This window comes from Pleurodeles waltl, chromosome 2_2 (assembly GCF_031143425.1).
Source record: "Pleurodeles waltl isolate 20211129_DDA chromosome 2_2, aPleWal1.hap1.20221129, whole genome shotgun sequence".
Lineage (NCBI taxonomy): Eukaryota > Metazoa > Chordata > Amphibia > Caudata > Salamandridae > Pleurodeles > Pleurodeles waltl.
This window is the reverse complement of record NC_090439.1, coordinates 943,614,812-943,635,584: the sequence shown is the minus strand read 5'-3', so window position 1 is coordinate 943,635,584 and position 20,773 is coordinate 943,614,812. Positions and strand designations below refer to the sequence as shown.

At 44.4% G+C, this 20,773-nt stretch overlaps 1 protein-coding gene across 1 annotated transcript in view; it reads left to right on the top strand.

Annotated features, from left to right (window-relative positions):
* The window catches only part of CSMD3 (CUB and Sushi multiple domains 3), a 2,682,374-nt gene that overhangs the window by 2,266,922 nt on the left and 394,679 nt on the right, over positions 1–20,773 (top strand). The window lies entirely within an intron of this gene.

The following is a 20,773-nucleotide window of genomic DNA, read 5'->3' as shown; positions in this document are numbered from 1 at the left end:
ACACTTTCAGCTTGTGCCTGCTTCTGGCGTAGGACACCCTAGTCCTTCTTACTGATGTGAGCTTGTGCTGTAGACAGCTCATGGATTGTGACTGAAGTTTCTTACCACTAAGCTCTATTTTGAAAGAATGTTCTGAAGTGTAATCCTTTCTACTTCATTGTTTTGATATATGATCCTTCCATCAGATTAAAACTTATTGCTTGCTGTTTTCGATCAATGTAAAATAATCAATGGATGGGCGTGCCTGCTGCATTTTGTAATTAGAACAGTCTGGGTGCTTCAGTAATCCGTTAGAAAGGAGTCTGGAGTAGGATAAAGTGCACACGTGTGGAATCAAATGTGGTCCACGTTTACGTCAGTGCTCTGGTGCCTGTGAAAGTAAGAGTACTGGCACTGTACAAAATGCTTTCATCGGAAGCCAAATGCCATTTAGAAAGGAATCCTTCTTGCCTATTTCGGACTGTGACCACACCATTCCAAATAGACCAAGATGAGAATGCAATAAAATGAGCTCTGTTTCTATTTTTTTATGTTTGGTCTTGTGTAGTGCAAACACTGTCTATAAAGATATAAGTGAACTGGCTGATACTTGTTAGACTTGGCATCCTTGGCGTGGTCTCCCCTAACACTTTGGCTCTGCTTCCCAGATTGTTTCTGTGTGCTGGACTCTGTTTTTGCTGTTTTTGCTGTTTTATATACATTTTAGGTTTAAATTGGCTTATCCATGATTGACATATTTGATTTACTAGTAAGTCCCTAGTAAAGTGCACTGGAGGTGCCCACAGCCTGTAAATCAAATGCTACTAGTGGGCCTGCAGCAAAGGCTGTGCCAACCACACTAGTAGCCCGGTAAACATGGCCCAGACCTGCCACTGCAGTGTCTGTGTGTGCAGTTTTAAACTGTCAATTGAACTTGGAGAATGTACCCACTTGCCAGGCCTAAACCTTCCCTTTTTATACATGTAAGGCACCCCTAAGGTAGGCCCTAGGTAGCCCCAGGGGCAGTGTGCAGTGTATGTTAAAGGCAGGACATGTACTGATGTGTTTGACATGTCCTAACAGTGAAATACTGCCAAATTCGGTTTTCACTTTAGGTTGCAAGGCCTATCTCTCTCATAGGTTGACATGGGGGCTGCCCAATATCATTAAAGCTCAGATTCCCTTTGGGAGCAGATAGAAATTTGGAGTTTGGGGTCTCTAACCTCACAATTTAAAAATACATCTTTTGGTAAAGGTTGTTTTTAGATTGTGTGTTTGAAAGTGCCACTTTTAGAAAGTAGGCATTTTCTTGCTCAAACCATTCTGTGACTCTGCCTGTTTGTGGATTCCCTGTCTGGGTCCGTTTGACAGTTGGACTGTTTGCACCGCTTCTCTAGAGAGTGACACAAAGGGAGCTGGGGTGTAGCCTGCATATCCTCATGGGCCATCTGGGCTGGAGGGGAGGGGAGGAGTGGACACTTACACCTGAAAGGGCTGTGCCTGCCCTCACAAAATGCAGTCTCTAACCCCCTGATGTGTGTCCGGGGCCTGGCCTGGGCAAGGCATGATCTTGTGAACAATAGAAACTTCGCTTTGAAGTAGACCTACTTCAAAGGCAGAAAGGGGTATAAGTAGTAGACCCAAGACCCCGGAGATTTAGATTACTTCTGGAACCAAGAGTAACCTCTTCCCAGGAGAAGAGCTAGAGAGCTGGAGGAGGAGTACTGTTCATTTGCCTGTGACTCTGCTTTGCTGGGTTGGCCTGCTGTAGCTGCTTCTCCCTGAGAGAGGACAAAGACTGACTTTTGTGTGACTTCCCACTGGTGAAGAATCTCCAAGGGCTTGAACTGAGCTTTTCTCCTGTTGTTGAAGTCTCAGGGACATTAAGGATTTCTTTCTGCCAGCAGCTGGACTGTCTGCTGAAAGTCCTGCCCTGCCAAGTGGTGCCCTAAACTGTCTCTGGCCTCTTGAGTGGCCAAGTTGGTGGAAAAGGACGTAAATCAATTTAAGGACTGCTGTACAGGAAAACTTTTGACGCACCATCTGCAATGCAGCTGATAAGCGATGAAACGCCAGCCTTGCGGCTAAAATTGACTCTCCACCTGCATGGCATCTGGGAGATTGAGGCATTGTGGCTGGAGAAATGACGCACAACACCCGCAGTGGCTGCTGTTAATGACGCAAGCCCCATGAAGCGTGGTTTCCTGACACTGTGCGACCATATTTCAATGCAACATTATTGGGCGCGGAAAATCAACACAAAGCCAGCCCGTACCCGAGGTGCCCATCTGGGAATCAACACATTGCTTTCTTGTGGGACAGAAGAAATTATGCACACTGATCCAACCAGAGGAGGAACGATGCACGGTCTCACTTGCGAGTGAGAAATTGACACATCGCTGGCCTTTTTTAAAGCACGCTTGCCCGTGGTACTTTATTTTTTATGCTACCCAGGTACTTTGTGTAAACACTGCATTCTCACTGTTTTCTAAGGATTAAGACTTGTGTATGTTGGATTTGTGTCATTCTGGTCTTGTTTGATTTAGTTTACTATTATCTATATTTCTAAACTGGTGTGGTGTCCATTTTGTAGTGTTTTACTGTATTTCTGTGTGTGTTGGTACAAATACTTTACTCATTGCTTCTGAAGTTAAGCCTTCCTGCTCATGCCAAGCTATCAAGAAGGTGAGCGAGGGTTAACTGAGGGTCCTTGCTTGGACAGAGTGTAACCTGACTGCCAACCAAAGAAACCATTTCTAACAGTACCCATTGCTGTTTCCTGGATAACCATGTGAGGCTTACGAACCATATAAGCCAATTGTAATCACAATGTTCTTCAGACACCACATTTGTACACAAGGCGATGTCAGCAACATTTTTTTGATATTGGGCAAGACAGAACTCAGCTAGAAAAGAAGCTGTGCTGCGTCAAATGTAGAGGGCACTTCCAAGCTCCACCCATTGGACGCCTTCCCAGTGCAGAGTAATGGAAGGCAGCAACTTACACTGCCTTTTGTTATTCCAGATTTAATTTGCCGTGCAGAGCCACGGACGGTGGCTCTGCGTGGCATGATAAATCTCAAGGGCTTGCTTTGCCTGTGCGTCACCTTGTATGATGCATTGGCAATTCACAACCTTGATAAATCGGGCCATGAATGTTTAACAAGCACAGCATGCACGGTATCAGTTACACAAGAAAAAATATGCAGCCATATGTCTCTATTAGTACTATCTGCAGTGGTTATGTGTGGACACCATTAGTCAGTGATTAGTATATGTGGACAGCTCTAAGCAATTTCAGTTGTTTTGTTATGATCATGTCCGTAAATTTAGGGCACTGTACAAAGAGCTTCACAGTACGTTGAAGACCTATTGCCTTATTTAAAGTTAAAGTTCAAGGCAATTTCAGAAGGCTGGCGTAATTCTGGCTACGGTCATGGCGGCGGACAGCGGTAAGGTGGCGCTGCTGCTAGCAGCAGAGCACCGCCAGTAGACCGCCGCAGACCATATCATGATCCATGATACAGTCTGGAGGTGTTCTGCAGGTGGGCGCTGCTGTTGGCAGCAGTGCCCCGTCCCGTCACCTGCTGGAGGACTTCCTGCAAGCAGGTAAGTCGGGTGCACCGACAGGGGAGTGGGGTGGAGGGTGTGTTGTGTGTATGTTTGGGGGGGGGGGTGTATGTTTCTGTGTGCGTGCATGAGGGTGTGGTGCGTTTGGAATGCGTGTGTGCATAAATGGATGTGAGTGTGCATGTATGTTGTGATGTGTGAATGTGTGTGTGCTTGTATGTATGTCAGTGTGTGTGGATGTGTGTGTGCATGGATGTATGCATACGTGGGTAAATGTAGGTATGCGTGTGTGTATGCATGTTGTGCGTATAGGTGTGTGTATGTCTGGGGAGGTCGGAAGGGGGAGGACAAGGGTGGGGTAGGATTCTGGGAGGGGACGGGGGTGAGGGAGACCCCTATCAGTGCCATGGAAGAAAGAAATTCCCTGGCACTGATAGTGCCTACCGCCATGGTTTTCGTGGCGGTAAACAAGCCACAAAAACAATGGTGGTGGACGGGGTCATATTACTGTGGTTGACCTAGTGACGGCCACCGGGCTGAAGACTGTGGTCTCCAGCCCAGCAGTCATTACCGCGGTGGCAGTCGGTGTGGTGCATTGGCAGTTTGGCTTTTGCCAAACCACCAATGCCATAATATGGCGGTATGTACCACCAGACTGTTGGCGGTACTACCGCCACTATAACACCGACCGCCCGGGTCATATTGACCACCATATTCTTGTCTTTGCATAATGGCATTTGTCCATTCTCATGCGGTTCCAAAAGGGAGCTCCATAGATCAGGAAAACTCGTCTTAATGTTCTAGAATGAGTTATTTGAAAGCTAGAAGTGCTGATGTGATGCCATTTTTTAATTACTAGAACTGTTTATTAATCAAAGAAGGTTTTGTTTTATGAACACTTTGGGGTAAATTCCACTTCTAAGTTAGACATGCTCTCTACTCCATAAAGTTGCCACAATCTGATATTTTGAAACTAGATTGTGTACAACCTTCTAAAAGGTACTTATTGTCTGGCTACAAAAAAAAGTTCTAAATGCAATAGTCATGACTAGACACCTCTGGAAAAAAGGGTGTGATTGCGCAAGTATATAACGTTTTATCTTGTGATAACGTGCAGCAACATATCCTTTGAAAAAACACAAGCATGATTTGTTGCTAGCATCCAATGAAACAGTCAACTGCATTTAATGTTACCCTAAGCTGGTGCTCGATAAGAGGAAAGATGGCGTTTTAGAGAGGCAAATCTTATTTGCTGCTTCAGGATCCCTTAGCAATAACCAGTCATTGTATTACTATGAGAGGAGATGGGGATTATGGAGTTGCCAGGAATTGTCAAATATTTCTGATCTGGGATGCATCTGGGTTACTCTAAGAATGGGTGATAATTTGGGACTTTGAGGATTCTGGTCTCGATTTGCAGTAAGTGGCTGCATGCCCATTTCACAAGACAACTGCTTTTGCATCAGATAGGGCGGTTTGTTATTAACTTCCATTATACCAGCATATTTCAATAATTTTCTGTCACATGCACTTGCATTGTTGCCACACACAGTCAGGTCATTATGCATTTGCTTTGAGTATTTTTTCACATTTTGTGGTTTTGTTTAACATAGATATGACCATGACATTGAAATTCTTCCAAACACTCACATTACATTCTTGATGCACACATCTAGGCACTTCTTAAAGTAGCAACTTCTTGAGTGTGCTTTAATTGGAATACTTTTAAGGGATGTGTCAAATTATTTTATAAGGAAAAAAACACCAATAATAAAAACAAATTGGGGGCAGAATTCAAGTCAGCAATATGTGATTTTTTCACACAGTTCAACACAACAGTTAAACCACAGCTGTACTGTTACTGTCTGAGGAAGGAATTTGGAGTACATGGATTTAAAAGTTAGCAACTTAAAAATTAACTTCATAATAATGTATCTACCTTGTAAAACTGTTACCTTTCTTAACAAGTCAACCGTTTTACAATTTGCATTTTAAAAGCATGTTTTTTCTTCGAACTTGAAAAGACTGAACTGCACCCGTGGGATGTAAGTTATATGAAATATGTGAGATGCAGTGTGTATTTACACACCCACATATATGACAAAAAATATGGATGCCGAGAGGGCCACTGTACTTTTGCTCCACTACACCTTCAATCAATTAGGAATTTGTAAAGCGCACTACTCACCTGTGAGGGTCTCAAGGTGCTGAGGAGGGGGGTTGGGGGAAGTGGTGCTGCTACTGCTCGAACAGCCAGGTCCTGAGAAGTTTCCTGAAGATAAGGAGGTCTTTGGTCTGGAGCAGGTGGGTGGGAAGAGTGTTCCACGTTTAGGCGGGGAGGTGCGAGAATGATCTACCACCAGTTGTAGTTCTGCGGCCACGTGGGACAGTTGTGAGGGCGAAGTCGGCGGAGCGAAGATGCCGGGTTGGGGTGTAGAAGGAGAGCCATATGTTGAGGTATTCTGGTCCAGTGTTGTGCTGCTTTGTGAGTGTGGGTGTGGAGTTTGAAGGTGATTCTCTTGTTGACTGGGCACCAGTGCAGGTTTCTCAGGTGGTCTGTGATGTGGCAGTGGCAGGGGATGTCCAGGATGAGGCTTGCAGAGGCGTTCTGGATGCATTGAAGCCTCCTATGGAGTTTGGCCGTGGTTCCTGCATAGAGGGCATTGCCGTAGTCCACTTTGCTGCTTACGAGGGCTTGAGTGACTGTTTTTCTCGTTTTGGTGGGTATCCATTTGTAGCTGTTTCAGAGCATGCAGAGAGTGTTGAAGCAGTAGGAGGAGATGGTGTTGACTTGCTTTGTCATGGATAATGAGGAGTCCAAGATGAATCCTAGGCTACGTGCGTGGTCGGTGGGAGTCGGATCGCCTCCAAGAGTGGCAGGCCACCAGGAGTCATCCCATGCAGGGGTTGGAGCCGAAGATGAGGACTTCCGTCTTGTCTGTATTGAGTTTGAGGCAGCTGCTCTTCATCCACTCGGCAATGGCCTTCATTCCTTCATGGAGGCTGATCTTGGTGGAGTCGATGGCGAGGGGGAAGATCAGCTGTGTGTCGTCAGCACATGAGATGGTGTTGAGTTTGTGGGATCAGGCGATGTTAGCGGGGCCATGTAGACGTTCAAGAGGGTTGGGTAAAGGGACGAACCCTGGGGTAAACCGCAGATGATTTTGATGGCCTCTGAGCGGAATGGAGGGAGGTGGACTCTCTGGGGTCTGCCGTTGAGATAGGAGGTGACCCAGTCCAGGGCTCTGTCATGGATTCCTGCATTGCTGAAGTGTGAGCGTAGGGTGTGCTGGCAGACGGTGTGGAATGCGGGCCCCGGTTTAACTGTTGTCTAGTATGGTTCTGATGTTATCGGTGGCGGCGATGAGGGCGGTTTTGGTGCTGTGGTTGCTGCGGAATCCGGATTGGGAAGGGTCCAGGGTGCAGATCTCTTCAAGGAAGCGGGTTAGTTGTCTGTTGACAGCCTTCTCAATTACTTTTGCCGGGAAGGAGAACAGGGAGATAGGCTGGAAGTTCTTGATGTTTTTTTGAGGAGGGTGTTGATCTCGGCGTGTTTCCAGCACTCCGGGAAGGTGGTGGACTCGAAGGAGCTGTTGATGATCTTCTGTAGTTGGGGTGCGATGACGGAGCTTGGTTTGTTGAGGATGTGGTGAGGGCAGGGGTCAGATGGAGAGCCGGAGTGGATGGTGTTCATGATTTCGATGGTGTCGTTGTCATTGACGGGTGTCCAGGAGAGCAGGAGGTTGGTTGGAGGTGAATCTGTGGTGTTGGTGGTTGCTGGGGGGGGGGTCTGGGTGTTAAAGCTGTTGTGGATGTCTGCAATCTTGCAGTGGAAGTAGGAGGTTAGGGAGCCAGAGAGGTCTTGGGATGGCAGGATGTCATTGGCGTTGGAGCTGGGGTTGGAGAGTTCCTTCATGACATTAAGGAGCTCCTTGTGGCTGGGTGCATTGTTTTTGATTCGGTCTTTGAAGGCGATTCTCTTGGCAGTCCGGATGAGTTGGTGGTGTCTGCAGATGGCGTTTTTGAAGGCTGTGTGGTTGTAAAGAGTCTGATCTTGGTGCCACTTTCTTTCGAGTCTTCGGCAGGTTTGCTTAGATTCGTGGAGGTCTGCGGTAAACCAGAAGGCCTTTCTGTTGGTGCGTCTGTTGGAGGAATTCTTGATTGGGGCAAAGTATTGGCACATGTGTCGACCCATTGCCTGAAGTTGCGGACAGCTGCATCATTGTCAGTGGTGTCGATGAGTGGGTTCCGGGAGATGGTCGTGATTAGTTTGTTTTCAGTGACCTTGTTCCAACTGCGATGGGGGATCCATTTTGGGTGGTGGTGTGTTGTGGGTTTCTTGGAGGAGAAGTGGATGCAGCGGTGATCTGTCCAGTGGATTTCAGTGGTGTGGCTGAAGGAGACGTGATTGCTGGGGGACAAAATAGGGTCGAGTGTGTGTCCTGCGGAGTGGGTCGGTGTCGTGACGAGCTGTTTGAGGCCGAGGTTGGAGAGGCTGTCAGCCAGGGTGGAGGAGTTGTTGGCGTTGGTGTTCTCGAGGTGAAAGTTTAAGTCCCCAAGGAGTATGCAGTCAGTGGATGTGAGAGCATGTGTGCTGATGACGTCAGAAATGGAGTGGCTGAACTGCTTTAGGGACCGGGGGTCATGTAGATGAAGGCCCTGTGGAGGGTGGTGTTTTGGGTCAGTGTGGATCTGCAAGTGCAGGTGTTCGGCGGTGCTGAGGGTGTCTTCGGTACTGGTCGTGATCTTGAGGGTGTTCTTGTGGATGATGGCGATGACTCCTCATGGTTTGTTGGAGCAGTCCCTGCCGGTGATCTTGTAGCCATCCGGGATGGCGATGGCAATGTCAGGCACTGAGGAGGGGTTCATCCAGTTCTTGGTCAGGAAGACAACATCTGGGGAGGCTGAGTCGAGTAGATTCCATAGCTCTACTGCTGCTTGTGGATGGAGCGGGTGTTGAGGAGGATACATCTGAGATGGTTGCGTCCTGCCTTGGTGGGTGGGTCATTGGCGTGGAGGCTGGTGAAGGTGCCGCGGAGGGTAGCAGCATTGTAGTGAGGACATTAAAAGCATTGTGGTGACACTTGACAGGAAAAGTGTATTTGCCATGTAAGATAACCTTTTTTGAATATATTCATTAGTAAACCTTAAAGTGTGCCTTGGAAGCCTATAAGGCAAGGTGTCAAATCAATAAAAGAAGAGAACACTGTGGGCCTCATTACCAGTTTGGCGGAAGGGATTACTTCATCACAAACGTGACTGATATCCCACCCGCCGTATTACAGGTTCCATAGGATATAATGGAACTTGTAATATGGCAGACAGGATATCTGTCATGTTTGTGATGGAGTAATACCCTCTGCCAAACTCGTAATGAGGCCCTGTATTTTTCTGATAGTTGCCCTCACAGTGACTGCAGGACTTAAAATTATTTGAACTGTGCAGGCTCTGTTGCTTTTCCATTAGACAGGCATCTCCACTTTAGAATATGATTAGTGATGAAATCAGATGTTTTATTCCTTTAGTGGGAAAGTACCTTTGTAAAAATGTTATTTGGTCTGCCCAATCCAGAACTGTTTTAAAACTGATTCTGCCACTTACCATACCTCTAGAAGCCAATGTACATTCCTAGCTTGAGTTGATCACACTACCTGCTTACAAGAATAATCAAATATGACAATAACCAGACTTCTGGACCGAGGAAGACAGAAGAGTTGTCAATGATTGTCCACTTTGTAGAAACTAGCAATGTAAGAGCTGTACAGGACAGTGGAAGGACACTTATTTTGATGTGCTGATCCCAAGTAGGGCAGATACTATCTGCACTGATTCATTATTCCCAGAGTCCACCTAATCCCTTAAGTTCTTGCCCTAGCAGAAGGTATAATCAGCTCAGGGGATGAAAGCTAAAGTAATTAGTGGCATGGCTAGAAGCCCATTGGGAGCATAGGGAAGAAAGCTTCAGTCACCTTGAATTTAGGGCTTCTGTGAATTTGTATAGTAAGGTGAAGAGGAAGTGCTGGAAGAGGAGGTGGGCATAGGGTGAGCCAGGATTGGTTAGAAATATTCTCCAATTACTGGGTGGCGCTCATGTTAAGAATGGAACTTCATCACCACCTCCTCAGAACGTTCCTGCGCTTTGGAAAACTACATCTCAAGAAGAAGGCCCTGCTAGAAGAAAGAAGGGACTGCTGGCACCCCATGACTCTATCTCCCTTCGAAGGGTCAAGTGATTGACCTGCTGTTGTCCTGCTCCAGGTAACAATAAAAAAAAGTATGACTCCAGGCTCCAAGAGGTCCCAGATTACAACAAATGTCTGTACCCTAAACCCACCCAAGCTGAAGAAGTATATAATTTGAGGGAGCCTGCCCTGATGACTGGGGGGACTACAGAGCTCATCAGAAGGAGTTTTCTGAGAAGATAAGTAAGAGAGATTTAGTCATTCGTTCCACCTCCAGAGGACAAGCCAACAGTGCTGAGACTTGCTTAGGGAGATCGAAGCCAAGGTGGGCAAGAAAACCAACCTTGTCCGAGTCAAATCTATTTGCTATGGTGAAAATGGGTTTAGCTGGACTTCACAGTAAAGATTACCAGTGTTGTTGAGCCGTACCTGTCTTCAGCTTCTAGCCCTGCATCATTGGATGATTTTGACAGCCAAAAAACTGAGTAAGTCTGAAAGTCAAAATTTGGACTCTGGTGAGGCTGCCAATAAATCAAAGCAACAAAGCCATGTCAGTGGCTATGAAATCCAGCTTTGTTTCATTCAGAGCTTTTGGCTCCAATGTCAAGTGCTTCAACAGAAGCACAACAAATGATATAGCAATGTTTGGGGAATCCTATGAGTCCTCAGGATTGGATCTTGCAGTCCATTTCAGAGACTGAGGGCCTGATTTAGAACTTGGCGGATGGGTTACTCTGTCACAACAGTGACGGATATCCCAATCCACCAAAATCCAAATCCCATATGACATAATGGGATTTAGATTTCAGTGGATGCGATATCCATCTTTGTTGTGACGGAGTAACCTGTGTGCCAAGTTCTAAATCAGTCATAACTTTCACTGGGATGACCCATGTAGTGTATTCAACGTCCACTTCATTGCAGGGAAGCCTGCATTCAAGACTAGGTCACAGTCAACTGAGAACTTTTATTTCTCAATTGCGCATTTATATTTCTTGCCACTTTTTGTTTTAAATTATTGATCATTCATAGCTCCTTTCTCCTTTTACAGATTGTAATTACTCCAGTGTCCATTTGCTCATTCAATTTTTCTCTTTTTTTCTATTATTGTTTTAGAGCCCTTATTGTATTGTGTTTTCTAATTTCAAAAGATTAGTACTTCTTGAACTTGACTCTCATTTCTCTGGGGTTTGTCTGCTGTGCTGAGCTATAGTTGTCAATGGCTGAACAGTGGTTAGAGCTTAGACACCTCAGTGGTGGTTGTGTTATATGAATGTAAAAGGTGAATCATGAAGGTAATTTAAAAGATTCTCCTGGGGCCCAGCATAACAGCTCTAAAGAGTTCTGCTCGTTCACTGTTAGCGTGTACTTGCAGACTAATTTTTAAAGCAGCTAAAATAGGAGGTTGTAACATCAGAGACCTTCATGCAGTTCGTAGGTTTAAGGTTTAAGTTTATTTGCCACAGATTGTGTATCGAAACGGCAAAGACAGCACACAACCTTCTCAACTGCTCGCTCGTCAACCAACAACCGCCGGTTGCCGAACACACCCTCCGACCCCCCCACCCTCCCTGTGACGTCAGCGCGTGATCGCGCACAGGCAATCACAGAGGCCTCCTCGCGCGATCAGAAGAGAAATGCAAAGCATTTCTCTTCCAATCAACTGGAGGAGGCTGGTTAGGATTCAAATGGAAGGAAATGATTTTCCTTCCCTTTGAAGTCTCTCTGAGCGTTTTAGCAGCTGAATTGCAAGCAATCCGGCTGTTAAAACACCCACTAGACACCAGGGGTTTATTTTTTTTAATGAAATTGGCATGAGGGAGCGACCCTTGGGCAAGGGTTGCTCCGGGGGGGGCATTTTTTTTAAGGTCTTTTCTGCCCCCCCCCCCCCCTCCGGGGGCAGATCGGCCTAGTACTTTTTTTTTTTTTTAGAGGTGGGGAGCGACCCCTTAGGCAAGGGTCGCTCCCCTATGGGGCAAATTATATTTAGGCCATTTCTGTTCCCCTTGGCGGCACATTGGCCTAATTTTATGAGGCCAATGTGCCCCCAAGGGGGACAGAAACCACTAGACACCAGGGAGTTTTTTTTTTTTCCGTGAATTTCACGCAAGGGGAGTGACCCCTTAGGCAAGGGTCGTTCCCCTGGGGGGCATTTTTATTTTAGCCCATTTCTGGGGGGCAGATCAGCCTATTTTAATTAGGTCAATCTGCCCCCAAGGGGGGCAGAAACCACTAGGCACTGTTTTTTTTTTGTTTTACAGATGGGGAGCGACCCCTTAGGCAAGGGTCGCTCCCCTGGGGGGCAAATTTTATTTAGACCATTTCTGCCCCCCCGGGCTGGCTGAGCTGGAGGCCAAAATCCACAGGTAGGCACTTTGTAAAAAACACCTCTGTTTTCTGTGAAAAAATGTGATGTGTCCACGTCTTGTTTTGGGCCATTTCCTTTCGGGGCGCTAGGCCTACCCACACCAGTGAGGAGCCATTTTTATCGGGAGACTTGGGGGAACACTGGGTGGAAGAAAATTTGTTTCTCCTCTCAGATTCCAGAACTTTCAGTCACTGAAATGAGAGGAAAAAGTGTTTTTTGGTCAAATTTTGAGGTTTGCAAAGGATTCTGGGTAACAGAACCTGGTCAGAGCCCCACAAGTCACCCCATCTTGGATTCCCCTAGGTGTCTAGTTTTCAAAAATGCGCTGGTTTTCTAAATTTCCCCAGGTGCCGGCTGAGCTAGAGGCCAAAATCCACAAGTAGGCCCTTTGTAAAAAAACACCTCTGTTTTCTGTGAAAAAATGTGATGTGTCCACGTTGTGTTTTGAACCATTTCCTTTCTTGGGAGCTAGGCCTACCCACACCAGTGAGGTACCATTTTTATCGGGAGACTTGGCGGAATGCTGGGTGGAAAGAAAATGTATGGCTCCTCTCAGATTCCAGAACTTTCTGTCACCGAAATGAGAGGAAAAAGTGTTTTTTTGGTCAAATTTTGAGGTTTGCAAAGGATTCTGGGTAACAGAACCTGGTCAGAGCCCCACAAGTCACCCCATCTTGGATTCTCCTAGGTGTCTAGTTTTCAAAAATGCGCTGGTTTGCTAGGTTTCCCCAGGTACTGCCTGAGCTAGAGGCCAAAATCCACAGGTAGGCACTTTGCAAAAAAACACCTCTTTTTTCTGTGAAAAAATGTGATGTGTCCACGTTGTGTTTTGAGCCATTTCCTTTCGTGGGCGCTAGGCCTACCCACACAAATGAGGTACCATTTTTATCGGGAGACTTGGGGGAACACAGAATAGCAACCCAAGTGTTATTGCCCCTTGTCTTTCACTACATTTTTTCCTTCCAAATGTAAGGCAGTGTGTAAAAAAGACGTCTATTTGAGATATGCCCTGTAATTCACATGCTAGTATGTGCACCCCGGAATTCCGAGATGTGCAAATAACCACTGCTTCTCAACACCTTATCTTGTGGCCATTTTGAAAATACAAAGGTTTTCTTGATACCTATTTTTCACTTTTTATATTTCAGCAAATGAATTGCTGTATACCTGGTATAGAATAAAAACCCATTGCAAGGTGCAGCTCATTTATTGGCTCTGGGTGCCTAGAGTTCTTGATGAACCTACAAGCCCTATATATCCCCATAGCCAGAAGAGTCCAGCTGACGTAACAGTATATTGCTTTAAAAAATCTGACATCACAGGAAAAAGTTACACAGTAAAACGTGAAGAAAAATGGCTGTTTTTTTCACTTCAATTTCAATATTTTTTTATTTCAGCTGTTATTTTCTGTAGGAAACACTTGTAGGATGTACACAAATGTCCCCTTGCTGAATTCAGAATTTTGTTTACTTTTCAGAAATGTTTAGCTTTCTGGGATCCAGCATTGGTTTCTCACCCATTTTGGTCACTAACTGGAAGGAGGCTGAAAGCACAAAAAATAGTAAAAATGGGGTATGTCCCAGTAAAATGTCAACATTTTATTGAAAAATTGGGTTTTCTAATTCAAGTCTGCCTGTTCCTGAAAGCTGGGAAGATGGTGATCTTGCCACCACAAACCCTTTGTTGATGCCATTTTCAGGGGAAAAAACACGAGCTGCCTTCTTGCAGCCCTTTTTCCCAATTTTTTTGAAAAAAACAAGATTTTCACTGTATTTCCTTCAGGGGAACCCACAAAGTCTGGGTACCTCTAGAATCCCTAGGATGTTTGAAAAAAAGGATGCAAATTTGGCGTGGGTAGCTTATGTGAACAAAAAGTTATGAGGGCCTAAGCGTGAACTGCCCCAAATAGCCAAAAAAAGGCTCAGCACAGGAGGGGGAAAAGGCCTGGCAGCGAAGGGGATATACAACTTACAATTCACAACATAACATAATACCCCACCATGACAAAAAACAGCAGAAGAAATTTGCAACTTAAGATGAAGAAAACTGAATAACTAGAATAAACATAATGTAACATGACATTGACCTATCATCTGACATAGAAAGCTAGAACTGTAAAAATACATTGATTTAGAATGAAGTACCAAAAATTCAAAAGAATGTAGTGCCCTTTGTCATGACCATAAATTGCTGCAACAACTTACTTTGTTAATTAGCTCATAACATAGTCTTTCAGATGTCTTGGCAACATTGTACATCGCCTATGAATTTGTTTGTTATACAACACAGAAGATTCAACATCAGGAGTTTGATTTACAGAACTCAAAAAGTTTGATTCAAACTCATTGAGGTCACCAGACAAGCAGTCACCACCACCGTTAAACTTACACCATCTGAAACAAATCTCAAGCTAACTTCCTGACAAGGCTCCCTTTTACTGTTGATACCTTCCTTCCCCAACCATCAATTTGCAATCTCACTCCGAGTTTCTACGGGTAAATGACTATCCATTTTTCCTCTACAGCTGTATTTTTAACTAAAGCTGCATTTCTTTTGCTCCACCATTTACCAATCTAAACCATGATAGCATGGTTGGAGACCTTGACCACTCTAGAGGCAGGAAAAGATTTAGAAGTGCCTCTCTTTCTCCCTCTGGGTCTCCTTATTTTTACCAGATCCCCCACACCGAAAGATATGTCTTTAGTCCTATGCAAAACATCAAAATTAGATTTGCTTTTCAGTTTGTTGTTCTAATACCTTATCCCTTACAGACTCTGCACTGGGGAATCAGCAGGCTGCTTCCGTTTTATCTAACACCCACTTGGGTGAAAGGCCACACGATGAATGTTTACCTCTCAACAAGAGAAAAGGAGGAGTGGGGTGTATTATGATAACCCCATAATCTATCACGTAGTGTATTGAAAATATCCTTCCTTGCAACAACAGCCACTTGAATACTCTCTTTTATCATCCTGTTCACCCCTTCGACTATGCTATTGCCCTGTGGACTATATAAAGCGACTGTAAGGTGCCAAATCCCATGTACGTTTAAAAATGTCTGCATGGCTCCAGGTTTAAGTTGCTCCCCATTATTTGTGATGATTCTGTGGGGATACCCTTCTCTATTGAATAAAAAAGTAAGAAAATCGATGACAGTTTCCATATTAGGATCCCTCAAGAACTTACACTCAACCCATTTAGAATGGTAATCCACTACGACAAGCGTGTATCTCATGGTGACTGGCAAATCCAACATAGACCTCATAAAATCCATACCTAATTTTTCCCACTGCCCTTTGGGGAATTCAATAGGACTCAAAGGAGTGTTATAAACTCTTAAAGATTTATCAGCATGACTACAGTCACAACATCCACCATCCCACAGATTAATCTCATTATCCATTCCTTGACACCAATAAAATGCACAAATCCTCTTTCTTGTGCTTGTCCTTCCAGAATGACCATGATGAGCCAGATTCACCAACTGGTTCCTAAGACTGTTCAGTGGAATAAGCATATTCCCAAGTAACACCAAATCACCCTCTAAAGACAATTCATCCTTGACTTTTCTAAAAAGGCTTCACATCACTCTCAACATTCCTTTCATGTGGCCAACCCTTGACAACAGAAGTTTTCATCTTATTCAACGCATTATCTCTTCTCACGCAATCCAGCCATTCCTGTAGGGAAATAGTTTTATCCAGTACTGTGATACCATCCACCACTCCTACTGCACACTCAATTTCCTCATCAACATACTCACCCCCCTGATGTTTAATAGGACATCTAGACAGAAAGTCTTCTCTAATATTCTTAATCCCTGGTATGTGTTTTACTTCAACATTATATTCATACATTCTTGCAAGTAGTCTGACTAATCTGGGTCTAGCCTTCCCTGAATCCTTTTCAGTAAGTAGTGACACTAATGGTTTGTGATCAGTAACTAAGACACATTTTCGTCCCCACAAATACATAGCAAAATGCTTTGTTGCCCACACACATGCCAGAGCGTCTCATTCAATTGTGCTGTAGTTACGTTCCACAGCTGACAGGCATCTTGAAGAAAACGCTATTATACCTTCCTTACCATCAATTATTTGAGACAAAACTGCTCCCAAACCAATTCCACTGGCATTGACTGTGACAATCAGTTTTTCCATTCCAGGAAAGGGTGTAACCCTGGCGGTTCAATGTTGAGTCTCCTTTCCTTAAAAATGTCCTTAGAGGTTCAGTTTGTAACACAAAGTTTTCAATGAACCTAGAATAATATTCACACAATCCTAAAAATGACTTTCATTTTTCCTTATCTAGGAGTTCAGAACTTAACCTAATTACATCAGCCAGTTGTAATGAGGGCCTGATGGCATCTTTGGATAACGTATAGCCCAAATATTCCACCTGAGAAGTCATAAATCTACATTATTCTTTTTTAACCATCAACCCATTGCTTTTAAGGGCACCCAAAACTTTATCCACAACTACCAAGTGGTCCTGCTCACTTTCGATGAAAATTAGCATATCATCTTGATAAGCTAAGACATGTTTATTTCCACCAAACAGCTCAAACATATGTTTTTGAAACACTCATGCGGCTAATGTCAAACAAAATGGCAGACATAAGAAACTGTATGCGCCAAATGGTGTATTAAATGTGGTCAAATGTCTGGACTTGCTTCACAACTCTATTTGATGATACGCTGCATGCAAGTCTACGGTGGAGAAGAACATTGCATTCATCAACTGTCCTAGCAATTCCTATATCTTAGGGAATGGAAAACAATCAACCAATATATTTTTATTGTGGGACCTCAAGTACACACAAAGTCTCAATTCTTCATTTTTCTTTTTGGCCATGACAATTGGACAGACCCATTCAGACAAGTTGACAGATTCAATGACCCTGTCTGAACATAGTTTATCCAAATGTCCTCTCAACTGATCCTTGACACTCAACAGAATATTTCTCACTTTATGCACTACGGGAATTGCATCTTTCTTTAGGATAATCTCGTGTTTAAATCCTTTCACTAGGCCAAGATGATTTTCAAATAAACCTTTACGCATTTTAGTATTTTCATACATACAACTAGGCGAAATGGTTGCCTCAATCATAGATATAGGATGAGCGGTATTAGGTCTCAATATCACTCTTAAAGCACATTGATCCTTCCACCCTAAAATATTATAACCTTTCTTTGCCCCTCAAATTTTTGACATTATGGATCTATCTTGGAAGTGAATAGTAGCATTAAAGAAACCCTACAAGTCAATGTTGTGTCCTCCAAAAGCAAAGGTGTGAATATCTGGAGGTGACAAACAAACAGAATCCCAATTTGACCTATATAATGTTTCAGTGACAATAGAAATAGGTGATCCCAAATCAACCTTAACTTTCACATTGAAATTGTCAACAAATACGTCACAAACAGGGGCACTTATATAATCTTCATTTGGTTCCAACATGTCAACTGGTGACATAACTCGGTTATCAAAATCATTAACTAAATCAAGCGCATTAACCACACTTTCTTCTTTTATCAAGCCTAACTTTTGAGTGTTTCTACAAACTTTTGCAAAGTGACCTATTTTCCTGCATTTAAGGCATGATTTATTTATAACTGGACAGTTTTTTGCATTGCCTTACTGGTTATGAGATCCACATCGGAAACAATTATTGGATCTACTTTTCGTTTGATTTCTTCCCATCGGATCAGGTGGATTAAATCTGGTGCTTATAGCATTGATAGGTTCAGTGTTTAAGTGTTCCTTTCCTGCATTAAGTTCTTTTGATGCCTCTATTGACCTTTCGATCCCTTTTGCTATTTCTGTTTCTTGCAGATCTGGATCACAGCAATATAATGGTTTCTCTTGTATGCATTTGTCAAAACAGTGGACTACAATTTGATCTCTGAAGTAATTGTTCAAATAACCATCAAACCTGCAGGTAGCCACTAATACCCTCAATTTGGCCAAATATGTGTCTATAGATTCGAATTGCAACTGTTTCCTGGGAAAAATCTGTGTGTCTCCACAATTATGCTTGTTTCGTCCTTACCCTCTTCTGTGCAGGGGACATAATGGTTACGTCCATTGGCACAATGCTCCTGTGCCAAGGACGTAACCATTACGTCCTCGGCCTGGAGCTAGCGCTCCCTCTGTGGACTTACCTCCCACCCCCCCCAAAGCAGGGATAGAAGTGGAAACCCTTCCCCTTCCACCCCTGACCCCCCTGTGATGTCTGATGAAGTCAGCCAGCTTCCAGCACGACAGAAAGAGAAATACTCAGCATTTCTCTTCCGATCATGTGATGGGGGCCTGAGAGGCTTCAAAGGGAAGGAAAGAAATTCCCTTCCCTTTGAGGTGTCTCAGAGCATTTCAGAAGCCAGATCGTGAAGCGGTATGGCGTCTGAAATGCCCACTAGACACCAGGGATTATTTTTCAAAATCGAAATTGGCATAAGGGGAGCGACCCCTTGTGCAAGGGTCGATCCCCAGGGGGGCAATTTTTTTCAAGGCTTTTTCTGCTCCCCCTGGGGGCAGATTGGCCTATTGTTATTAGACTGATCTGTCCCGAGGGGGCTGCAGAAACCTCTAGGTGCCATGGATCTTTTTCTTTTTTTTTTCAGAGGTGGGGAGCGCCTTCTTAGGCAAGGGTCGCTCCCCTAGGGGGGGGAAATTATATTTAGGCCATTTCTGCCCCCCTTAGGGGCAGATCGACCTATCTTTATGAGGCCAATCTGCCCCCAAGGGGGGCAGAAACGACTAGACACCAGGGAGTTTTTTTTTTTTATGGTAATTCACAGAAGGGGAGTGACCCCTTGGGCAAGGGTCTCTCCCCGGGGGGGGGGGCAAATTTTTTTTAGACCATTTTGCCCCCCCGGGCAGATCGGCCTATTGTTATTAGGCCGATCTGCCCAATGGGGTAGGGCAGAAACCTCTAGGCGCCAGGGATCATTTTTCTTTTTGTTTTTTGTTTTTTCAGAGGTGGAGAGCAACCCCTTAGGCAAGGGTCGCTTCCCTAGGGGGGAAATTATATTTCGAGCATTTCTGCCCCCCTTTGGGGCAGATCGGCCTATTTTTATTAGGCAAATCTGCCCCCAAGGGGTGGGGGCAGAAACCACTAGACACCAGGGAGTTTTTTTGTATGGCGAATTCACGGAAGGGGAGCGACCCCTTAGGCAAGGGTCGCTCCCCGGGGGCAAATTTATTTTAGGCCTTTTCTGCCCCCACTGGGGGCAGATCGGCCTATTGTTATTAAGCCGATCTGCCCCCAGGGGGGGCAGAAACCTTTAGGCGCCAGAGATCCTTTTTTTGTTTTTGTTTTGTTTTTTCAGAGGTGGGGAGCAACCCCTTAGGCAAGGGTCACTCCCCTGGGGGTCAAATTATATGTAGACCATTTCTGCCCCCCTTGGGGGCAGATCAGCTGATTTTTGTTAGGCCAACCTGCCCCCAAGGGGGGCAGAAACCACTAGGCACTGGGGATTTTTGTGCCAATTTCACGCAAGGGGAGCGACCCCTTAGGCAAGGGTCGCTCCCCTGGGGGGGGGGGGGGATTTATTTTTGGCCATTTCTGCTCCTCTTGGGGGCAGATCAGCATATTTCTTTTAGGCCAATCTGCCCCAGAAACCACTTAGGCACCAGAGATTGGTGTGTGTATGTGTGTGTTTTCTTTAGGGGGCAGCCCCATGGGGCACATTACTGTTGGCCATATCTGCCCCCCTTGGGTCTCTGGGACTCACTTTAATGATTTCCAATTTGGTGCTCCCGCCTCGTGAGTGCTCGTGGTTTCTCGTTTGTCGTCCCTATTATCCTGCACTCAGTTTTGAAGGAATGCTGTTCAAGAAACTCTGGGCAGGGAATGGTGTAAATGGCCCCGTCTTTTGTAACAGATTCTGCGGCCTAAGAGAATAGTGGTGCCACCTGTCTTTCAAGTGCAGGTGTATTCATAACATTCAGTTGGGTGGGTTTGTGCAGATGTTCTCTTTTTTAGTGCTTTATCGATTATACTGTACATTGTATGGGTAGTTTTATAATATTTTCTGTTTTTGCACCTTTTAGCATTTCTAATTTTCCTCTAATAGATTGCTGTGACAATGAACAGAGAAAAAAAACTATTTTACAGAGCAGCAATTACCTGTACAGTGTTACTTTGAGTGACAAAGGGCAGCAGAAGGCATATTATGTATTCTTACTGGGCTTGCATTAGAAAGGCTACTTAAGATAATTTATTTTTGTTGTTCTGGATCAGGGGACACCTCGACTGGGTGTCTTTTACACGCGGACAAACTGTAACTAAAATATTAACCACATCTGAAAGATTAACGCCTCCATTTAAGTATTTAATTTAACATCTTCATTATGCAAACAGGTCTTGGAAATTCTGACCTGAGTGTCAATTCTACGTCTAAAATATATTTAATAGACAACTTCTGAAAAGAAACATTATCCGTCATTATTTACTCATGCAGAAAATTACACGTTGCTTCATACAATGAATAAATATCACCCATCACATCATCAAACGCATTTTAAGCTTAGGCCGTCTTCCTTATATAAAAAAGATTTTAAGTGCATAAAAGCTGCATTTTATAGTTCCTGGGCCCTCACATGATTAATGGGTTTAGATTTATTTTTTAAAGAGTGCTAATAAATAACTTCGGGAACACAATCCACT